Source organism: Oncorhynchus nerka, linkage group LG12, assembly GCF_034236695.1.
Source record: "Oncorhynchus nerka isolate Pitt River linkage group LG12, Oner_Uvic_2.0, whole genome shotgun sequence".
NCBI lineage: Eukaryota > Metazoa > Chordata > Actinopteri > Salmoniformes > Salmonidae > Oncorhynchus > Oncorhynchus nerka.
The window spans coordinates 88,816,435-88,826,796 of record NC_088407.1 but is presented as its reverse complement, the minus strand read 5'-3'; the positions used below and the strand labels follow the sequence as shown (position 1 = coordinate 88,826,796).

At 53.9% G+C, this 10,362-nt stretch overlaps 1 long non-coding RNA gene across 1 annotated transcript; it reads left to right on the top strand.

Annotated features, from left to right (window-relative positions):
- Window positions 1-1,975: 1,975 nt before the first annotated feature.
- Window positions 1,976-9,055, top strand: LOC135574380 (uncharacterized). The gene is made up of 3 exons (XR_010465431.1): window positions 1,976-2,196; window positions 3,951-4,019; window positions 8,969-9,055. It is a non-coding gene; the product is annotated as an uncharacterized LOC135574380 (long non-coding RNA).
- Window positions 9,056-10,362: the final 1,307 nt, after the last annotated feature.

The window sequence follows — 10,362 nt, the reverse complement described above, 5'->3', positions numbered from 1 at the left end:
GTCTCTACTGTCTGGGTTAGACTCTCAGTCTCTACTGTTCAAGTTAGACTCTCAGTCTCTACTGTCTGGGTCTCTAGTCTCTACTGTCTGGGTTCTGTCTCTACTGTCTGGGTCTCTGTCTACTGTCTGGGTCTCTGGTCTCTACTGTCTGGGTCTCAGTCTCTACTGTCTAGGGTCTCTGTCTCTACTGTCTGGGTCTCAGTCTCTAGGGTCTCTGTCTCTCCTGTTAGGGTCTCTGTTCTCCTGTTAGGGTCTCTACTGTTGGGTCTCAGTCTCCTCCTGTTAGGGTCTCACTGTCAGGTCTCAGTCTCTCCTTTTAGGTCTCAGTCTCTACCTGTTAGGGTCTCAGTCTCTCCTGTTATCTGTCTAGGGTTCTGTCTCTACTGTTAGGTTCCTGTCTCTCCTGTTAGGTCTCAGTCTCTACTGTTAGGGTCTAGTCTCTCCTGTTAGGTCTCTACTGTTAGGGTCTCAGTCTCTCCTTTTAGGGTCTCTCAGTCTGCCTGTTAGGGTCTCAGTCTCTCCTGTTAGGTCTCAGTCTCTACTGTTAGGGTCTCTGTCTCTACTGTCTGGGTTAGGGTCTCAGTTTCTACTGTGAGGTTCCAGTCTCTACTGTTAGTCTCAGTTCCTACTGTCTGGGTTAGGGTCTCAGGGTCTCTACTGTTAGGGTCTCTGTCTCTACTGTTAGGGTCTCTGCCCTACTGTTAGGGTCTCAGTCTCTACTGTCTGGGTCTCGTCCCTACTGTCAGTCTCAGTCTCTACTGTCTGGGTTAGGGTCTCAGTCTCTACTGTTAGGGTCTCTGTCTCTACTGTTAGGGTCTCAGTCTCTACTGTTAGGGTCTCAGTCTCTACTGTCTAGGGTCTCAGTCTCTACTGTCTGGTGGTCTCTGTCTCTACTGTCTGGTTAGGCTCTCTGTCTCTACTGTTAGGGATCTCAGTCTCTGCTGTTAGGCTCTCAGTCTCTACTGTCTGGGTTAGGGTCTCAGTCTCTACTGTCTGTTAGGGTCTCAGTCTCTACTGTTAGGGTCTCTGTCTCTACTGTCTGGGTTAGCTCTGTCTCTACTGTCTGGGTTGTCTCTAGTCTCTACTCTGTTAGGGTCTCAGTCTCTACTGTCTGGGTCTCTGTCTCTACTGTCTGGGTCTCTGTCTCTACTGTCTGGGTCTCTGTCTCTACTGTTAGGGTCTCTGTCTCTACTGTCTGGGTCTCAGTCTCTACTGTCTGGGTTAGGGTCTCTGTCTCTCCTGTTAGGGTCTCTGTCTCTCCTGTTAGGGTCTCAGTCTCTACTGTTAGGTCTCTGTCTCTCCTGTTAGGTCTCTGTTCTCTACTGTTGGGTCTCTGTCTCTCCTGTTAGGGTCTCTGTCTCTACTGTCTGGGTCTCAGTCTCTCACTGTCTGGGTCTCAGTCTCTACTGTTAGGGTCTCTGTCTCTCCTGTTAGGGTCTCTGTCTCTCCTGTTAGGGTCTCTGTCTCTCCTGTTAGGGTCTCAGTCTCTACTGTTAGGGTCTCTGTCTCTCCTGTTAGGGTCTCAGTCTCTACTGTCTGGGTCTCTGTCTCTACTGTCTGGGTCTCTGTCTCTACTGTCTGGGTCTCAGTCTCTACTATCTGGGTCTCAGTCTCTCTGTTAGGTCTCAGTCTCTACTGTTAGGGTCTCTGTCTCTACTGTTAGGGTCTCTGTCTCTCCTGATAGCTTCTGTCTCACTGTCTAGGTCTCTGTCTCTACTGTCTGGGTCTCAGTCTCTACTGTCTGGGTCTCAGTCTCTACTGTGGGTCTCTGTCTCTACTGTTAGGGTCTCTGTCTCTCCTTTTAGGGTCTCTGTCTCTCCTGTTAGGGTCTCAGTCTCTACTGTTAGGGTCTCTGTCTCTCCTGTTAGGGTCTCAGTCTCTACTGTCTGGGTCTCTGTCTCTACTGTCTGGGTCTCTGTCTCTACTGTCTGGGTTAGGGTCTCAGTCTCTACTGTCTGGGTTAGGGTCTCAGTCTCTCTCTCTGTGTAGGTGTGCACCACACTCCTGGCCAGGTGGAGGGGGTGGGGGTGTCTGAGCCCAGGGAAGGTGTGGATGCAGCTCTGGGGGTCAGTGGGGAGCACAGCCACAGCCACGAGCACCTCCATGCCTACATCGGGGTTTCTCTGGTCCTGGGGTTCGTCTTCATGCTGCTGGTCGACCAGATCGGAAGCGCCCACGTACACAGCAGTGCTGACGGTCAGTCTACACACACACACACACACACACACACACACACACACACACACACACACACACACACACACACACACACACACACAGCAGTGCTGACGGTCAGTCTACACACACACACACAGCAGTGCTGACGGTCAGTCTACACACACACACACACAGCAGTGCTGACGGTCAGTCTACACACACACACAGCAGCGCTGACGGTCAGTCTACACACACACACACACACACAGCAGTGCTGACGGTCAGTCTACACACACACGCACACACACACACAGCAGTGCTGACGGTCAGTCTACACACACACGCACACACACACACAGCAGTGCTGACGGTCAGTCTACACACACACGCACACACACACACAGCAATGCTGACGGTCAGTCTACGTACACACACACACAGCAGTGCTGACGGTCAGTCTACGCACACACACACACACACAGCAGTGCTGACGGTCAGTCTACACACACACAGACACACACACACACACACGCAGCAGTGCTGACGGTCAGTCTACACACACACACACACACACACACACACAGCAGAGCTACACACACACACACACAGCAGTGCTGACGGTCAGTCTACACACACACACACACACAGCAGTGCTGACGGTCAGTCTACACACACACACACACACACACACACACACACACACACCAGTGCTGACGGTCAGTCTACACACACACACACACACACACACACACACAGCAGAGCTACACACACACACACACAGCAGTGCTGACGGTCAGTCTACACACACACACACACACACACACACAGCAGTGCTGACGGTCAGTCTACACACACACACACACACACACACACACACAGCAGTGCTGACGGTCAGTCTACACACACACACACACACACACAGCAGTGCTGACGGTCAGTCTACACACACACACACACACACACACACACACACACACACACTGCAGAGCTACACACACACACACACACAGCAGTGCTGACGGTCAGTCTACACACACACACACACACACACACAGCAGTGCTGACGGTCAGTCTACAGACACACGCACACACACACACAGCAGTGCTGACGGTCAGTCTACACACACACACACACACAGCAGTGCTGACGGTCAGTCTACACACACACACACACACACACAGCAGTGCTGACGGTCAGTCTACACACACACACACACACACACACACACACACACACACACACTGCAGAGCTACACACACACACACACACACACAGCAGTGCTGACGGTCAGTCTACACACACACACACACACACACACACAGCAGTGCTGACGGTCACAGTCTACACACACACACACACACACACACACAGCAGAGCTACACACACACACAGCAGTGCTGACGGTCAGTCTCACACACACACACACACACACACACACACACACACACACACACACACACACACACACTGCAGAGCTACACACACACACACACACACACACACACAGCAGTGCTGACGGTCAGTCTACACACACACACACACACAGCAGTGCTGACGGTCAGTCTACACACACACACACACACACACACACACACACACACACACACAGCAGAGCTACACACACACACACACACACACACACAGCAGTGCTGACGGTCAGTCTGGCTGGACACACTGTCTGTCTCTAACTGACTGACTTGGTGTCTCTCTGACTGACTGATTTGGTGTTTGTGTCTGACTGATTGATTTGGTGTCTGACTGTCTGACTGATTTGGTGTGTGTGTGTGTTCAGATCCAGAGTCTGCGAGGGTTGCCAGCTCCAAGATCACCACCACCTTGGGACTAGTGGTCCATGCAGCAGGTAAGATGGCTTCCTGATGCAGTGTTTCGGACCAACATGTTTTAGGAAGAGACAGTGGAAGTCTATGGAGGCTCTGCATCCTATCTACTGTACGTACTGTATGTGGATTGTCAATTATTTTGGGTGTATATTCTGTTTTATTCATTAGGTCAAATTCCTGGTACATATACACTGACTATACTAAACATTAGGAACACCTTCCTAGTATTGAGTTTCACCTCGTTTGGCCCTCAGAACAGCCTCAATTAGTCTGGGAACGGACTCTACAAGGTGTCTAAAGCGTCCCACAGGGATTCTGGTCCATGTCGACTCCAATGCTTCCCACAGTTGTGTCAAGTTGTCTGGATGTTCTTTGGGTGGGCGGACCATTCTCGATACACACAGGAAACTGTTGAGTGTGAAAAACCCAGCAGCATTGCAGTTCTTGACACAAACCGGTGCTCCTGGTACCTACTATTGTTCAAAAGACAATTAAATATTATGTCTTGCCCATTCACCCTCTGAATGACACACAGACACAACCCATGTCTCAATTTGTCTCAAGGCTTAAAAATCCTTCTTTAACCACCTGTCTCCTCCCCTTCATCTACATGTCTCCTCCCCTTCATCTACATGTCTCCTCCCCTTCATCTACATGTCTCCTCCCCTTCATCTACACTGATTGAAGTGGATTTAACAAGTGACATCAATAAGGGATCATATCTTTCACCTGGATTCACCTGGTCAGTCTGTTAGAGTTGAATGGAGGAACCCGGTTACTGGGATTTACTGCCCAAAACCACTCCCTTTTTACGGGATAAATAACTGAGAGAAACCGATTTAAAATGATTATTATAAATGATGTCTATGAACAGCATGGAACTGGAAATGAGGAGGGACAGGCAGACCGTCTCAGTGTGGAAGGAGGGACAGGCAGTCTCAGTGGAGGACAGGCAGACCCTCTCAGTGTGGAGGGAGGGACAGGAGGGAGGGACAGGCAGACCCTCTCGGAAGGGTGTGGAGGACAGAGCAGACCCTCTCAGTGTGGAAGGAGGCAGGCAGACCGTCTCAGTGTGGAGGGAGGGACAGGCGGGCACGTCTCAGTGTGGAGGGAGGGAGGACTGACGGAGCCGTCTCCAGTGTGGAGGAGGACAGGCAGACCCTCTCAGTGGAAGGACAGGTAGACCGTCTCAGTGTGGAGGACAGGTGGACCGTCTCAGTGTGGAGGACAGGTAGACCGTCTCAGTGTGGAGGACAGGTAGACCGTCTCAGTGTGGAGGACAGGTAGACCGTCTCAGTGTGGAGGACAGGTAGACCGTCTCAGTGTGGAGGACAGGTAGACCGTCTCAGTGTGGAGGACAGGTAGACCGTCTCAGTGTGGAGGGAGGGACAGGTAGACCGTCTCAGTGTGGAGGGAGGGACAGGTAGACCGTCTCAGTGTGGAGGGAGGGACAGGCAGACCGTCTCAGTGTGGAGGACAGGCAGACCCTCTCAGTGTGGAGGGAGGGACAGGCAGACCGTCTCAGTGTGGAGGACAGGCAGACCCTCTCAGTGTGGAGGGAGGGACGGGCAGACCGTCTCAGTGTGGAGGGAGGGACGGGCAGACCGTCTCAGTGTGGAGGACAGGTAGACCGTCTCAGTGTGGAGGACAGGTAGACCGTCTCAGTGTGGAGGACAGGTAGACCGTCTCAGTGTGGAGGACAGGTAGACCGTCTCAGTGTGGAGGACAGGTAGACCGTCTCAGTGTGGAGGGAGGGACAGGTAGACCGTCTCAGTGTGGAGGGAGGACAGGCAGACCGTCTCAGTGTGAGGACAGGTAGACCGTCTCAGTGTGGAGGACAGGTAGACCGTCTCAGTGTGGAGGGGACAGGTAGACCGTCTCAGTGTGGGAGGACAGGTAGACCGTCTCAGTGTGGAGGGAGGGACAGGTAGACCGTCTCAGTGTGGAGGGAGGGACAGGCAGACCGTCTCAGTGTGGAGGACAGGCAGACCCTCTCAGTGTGGAGGGAGGGACAGGCAGACCGTCTCAGTGTGGAGGACAGGTAGACCGTCTCAGTGTGGAGGACAGGTAGACCGTCTCAGTGTGGAGGACAGGTAGACCGTCTCAGTGTGGAGGACAGGTAGACCGTCTCAGTGTGGAGGACAGGTAGACCGTCTCAGTGTGGAGGGAGGGACAGGTAGACCGTCTCAGTGTGGAGGGAGGGACAGGCAGACCGTCTCAGTGTGGAGGACAGGCAGACCCTCTCAGTGTGGAGGGAGGGACAGGCAGACCGTCTCAGTGTGGAGGGAGGGACGGGCAGACCGTCTCAGTGTGGAGGGAGGGACGGGCAGACCGTCTCAGTGTGGAGGGAGGGACGGGCAGACCGTCTCAGTGTGGAGGGAGGGACATGCAGACCGTCTCAGTGTGGAGGGAGGGACATGCAGACCGTCTCAGTGTGGAGGGAGGGACAGGCAGACCGTCTCAGTGTGGAGGGAGGGACAGGCAGACCGTCTCAGTGTGGAGGGAGGGACAGGCAGACCGTCTCAGTGTGGAGGGAGGGACAGGCAGACCGTCTCAGTGTGGAGGGAGGGACAGGCAGACCGTCTCAGTGTGGAGGGAGGGACAGGCAGACCGTCTCAGTGTGGAGGGAGGGACAGGCAGACCCTCTCAGTGTGGAGGGAGGGACAGGCAGACCGTCTCAGTGTGGAGGGAGGGACAGGCAGACCGTCTCAGTGTGGAGGGAGGGACAGGCAGACCGTCTCCCAGTGTGGAGGAGGGACAGGCAGACCGCTCTCAGTGTGGAGGGAGGGACAGGCAGACCGTCTCAGTGTGGAGGGAGGGACAGGCAGACCGTCTCAGTGTGGAGGGAGGGACAGGCAGACCGTCTCAGTGTGGAGTGAGGGACAGGCAGACCGTCTCAGTGTGGAGGGAGGGACAGGCAGACCCTCTCAGTGTGGAGGACAGGCAGACCCTCTCAGTGTGGAGGACAGGCAGACCGTCTCAGTGTGGAGGACAGGCAGACCGTCTCAGTGTGGAGGGAGGGACAGGCAGACCGTCTCAGTGTGGAGGACAGGCAGACCGTCTCAGTGTGGAGGACAGGCAGACCGTCTCAGTGTGGAGGGAGGGACAGGCAGACCGTCTCAGTGTGGAGGGAGGGACAGGCAGACCGTCTCAGTGTGGAGGGAGGGACAGGCAGACCGTCTCAGTGTGGAGGGAGGGACATGCAGACCCTCTCAGTGTGGAGGGAGGGACAGGCAGACCGTCTCAGTGTGGAGGACAGGCAGACCGTCTCAGTGTGGAGGACAGGCAGACCCTCTCAGTGTGGAGGGAGGGACAGGCAGACCGTCTCAGTGTGGAGGGAGGGACAGGCAGACCGTCTCAGTGTGGAGGACAGGCAGACCGTCTCAGTGTGGAGGGAGGGACAGGCAGACCGTCTCAGTGTGGAGGACAGGTAGACCGTCTCAGTGTGGAGGACAGGTAGACCGTCTCAGTGTGGAGGACAGGTAGACCGTCTCAGTGTGGAGGACAGGTAGACCGTCTCAGTGTGGAGGACAGGTAGACCGTCTCAGTGTGGAGGGAGGGACAGGTAGACCGTCTCAGTGTGGAGGGAGGGACAGGCAGACCGTCTCAGTGTGGAGGACAGGCAGACCCTCTCAGTGTGGAGGACAGGCAGACCCTCTCAGTGTGGAGGGAGGGACGGGCAGACCGTCTCAGTGTGCAGGGAGGGACGGGCAGACCGTCTCAGTTTGGAGGGAGGGACGGGCAGACCGTCTCAGTGTGGAGGGAGGGACATGCAGACCGTCTCAGTGTGGAGGGAGGGACATGCAGACCGTCTCAGTGTAGAGGGAGGGACAGGCAGACCCTCTCAGTGTGGAGGGAGGGACAGGCAGACCGTCTCAGTGTGGAGGAGGGACAGGCAGAGCCGCTCTCAGTGTGGAGGAGGGACAGGCAGACCCTCTCAGTGTGGAGGGAGGGACAGGCAGACCCGTCTCAGTGTAGAGGGAGGGACAGGCAGACCCTCTCAGTGTGGAGGGAGGGACAGGCAGACCGTCTCAGTGTGGAGGAGGGACAGGCAGACCGTCTCAGTGTGGAGGGAGGGACAGGCAGACCGTCTCAGTGTGGAGGGAGGGACAGGCAGACCGTCTCAGTGTGGAGGGAGGGACAGGCAGACCGTCTCAGTGTGGAGGGAGGGACAGGCAGACCGTCTCAGTGTGGAGGGAGGGACAGGCAGACCGTCTCAGTATGGAGGGAGGGACAGGCAGACCCTCTCAGTGTGGAGGGAGGGACAGGCAGACCGTCTCAGTGTGGAGGGAGGGACAGGCAGACCCTCTCAGTATGGAGGACAGGCAGACCGTCTCAGTGTGGAGGGAGGGACAGGCAGACCGTCTCAGTGTGGAGGGAGGGACAGGCAGACCGTCTCAGTGTGGAGGACAGGCAGACCGTCTCAGTGTGGAGGGAGGGACAGGCAGACCGTCTCAGTGTGGAGGGAGGGACAGGCAGACCGTCTCAGTGTGGAGGGAGGGACAGGCAGACCGTCTCAGTGTGGAGGACAGGCAGACCCTCTCAGTGTGGAGGGAGGGACAGGCAGACCGTCTCAGTATGGAGGGAGGGACAGGCAGACCCTCTCAGTGTGGAGGGAGGGACAGGCAGACCGTCTCAGTGTGGAGGGAGGGACAGGCAGACCGTCTCAGTGTGGAGGGAGGGACAGGCAGACCGTCTCAGTGTGGAGGGAGGGACAGGCAGACCGTCTCAGTGTGGAGGGAGGGACAGGCAGACCGTCTCAGTGTGGAGCAGTAGTTCACAATGCCTGTAGACCGATCATCTCATCATTGTAACTTTTTTTTATTGTGACAGTTCGGTCTACATTTGCTCCAGCATAGCCTACACTACATTAATATAAATGCTCGTCTAATTTACCCAACTTTAGAGCAGGTGTTCTTAATGTTTTGCACAGTGTGCTGGTTAAATAAAGGTGCTTCTGATCTTCCAGCTGACGGAGTGGCTCTCGGGGCAGCGGCTTCCACTTCCCAGACCAGTGTTCAGCTCATTGTCTTTGTGGCCATCATGCTTCACAAGGTACAGTGACAGTTCATCTTGTTTATCTGCCATGTTGTGTTTTCAGCGGTCCATCTCAGCGTGGATGTAATGATAATGTGTTGTTTCACAGCCTCCTTCCTTCCACATCGAATCCTCTGTCTCTTTAAATACAACGCCCCACCCACCCACCCTCTTGAGAAAAGCCTGCCAAGTTGATGGCACTAGGAGTTAGTTGAACCAATTCAACTCAGTTTTCATGTAACTGCCTACATAATTGAAGCATTTCAGTGAATTAGTGATGCATAGTATATTGAAAGCTTCCGTACAGGTATGAACATCCCTGGGAAATGTACAGAACAGAATGACCTCCGACCCGTAGCTTCCATCATCGTGACGTGCTTCTAGAGCAGGCCTGCACATTCTTCCACTGCAAATCTACCATTCCAGTCTTTTACTTGCTATATTGTATTTACTTTGCCACCATGGCCTTTTTTTGCCTTTACCTCCCTTATCTCACCTCATTTGCTCACATCGTATATAGACTTGTTTCTACTATATTATTGACTGTATGTTTGTTTTTCTCCAAGTGTAACAGCAGTGATGTGTACTTCTCCCGATGGTCGTCTGATAGGGAACAGACTAGTAGTGTCAGAAGGTCATCTGATAGGGAACAGACTAGTAGTGTCAGAAGGTCATCTGACAGAGAACAGACTAGTAGTGTCAGAAGGTCATCTGATAGAGAACAGACTAGTAGTGTCAGAAGGTCATCTGATAGGGAACAGACTAGTAGTGTCAGAAGGTCATCTGATAGGGAACAGACTAGTAGTGTCAGAAGGTCATCTGATAGGGAACAGACTAGTAGTGTCAGAAGGTCATCTGATAGAGAACAGACTAGTAGTGTCATCTGATAGGGAACAGACTAGTAGTGTCAGAAGGTCATCTGATAGAGAACAGACTAGTAGTGTCAGAAGGTCATCTGATAGGGAACAGACTAGTAGTGTCAGAAGGTCATCTGATAGAGAACAGACTAGTAGTGTCAGAAGGTCATCTGATAGAGAACAGACTAGTAGTGTCGGAAGGTCATCTGATAGGAAACAGACTAGTGTCATCTGATCTAGTAGTGTCATCTGATAGGGAACAGACTAGTAGTGGTCATCTGATAGGGAACAGACTAGTAGTGTCAGAAGGTCATCTGATAGAGAACAGACTAGTAGTGTCAGAAGGTCATCTGATAGGGAACAGACTAGTAGTGTCAGAAGGTCATCTGATAGGGAACAGACTAGTAGTGTCATCTGATAGGGAACAGACTAGTAGTGTCATCTGATAGGGAACAGACTAGTAGTGTCA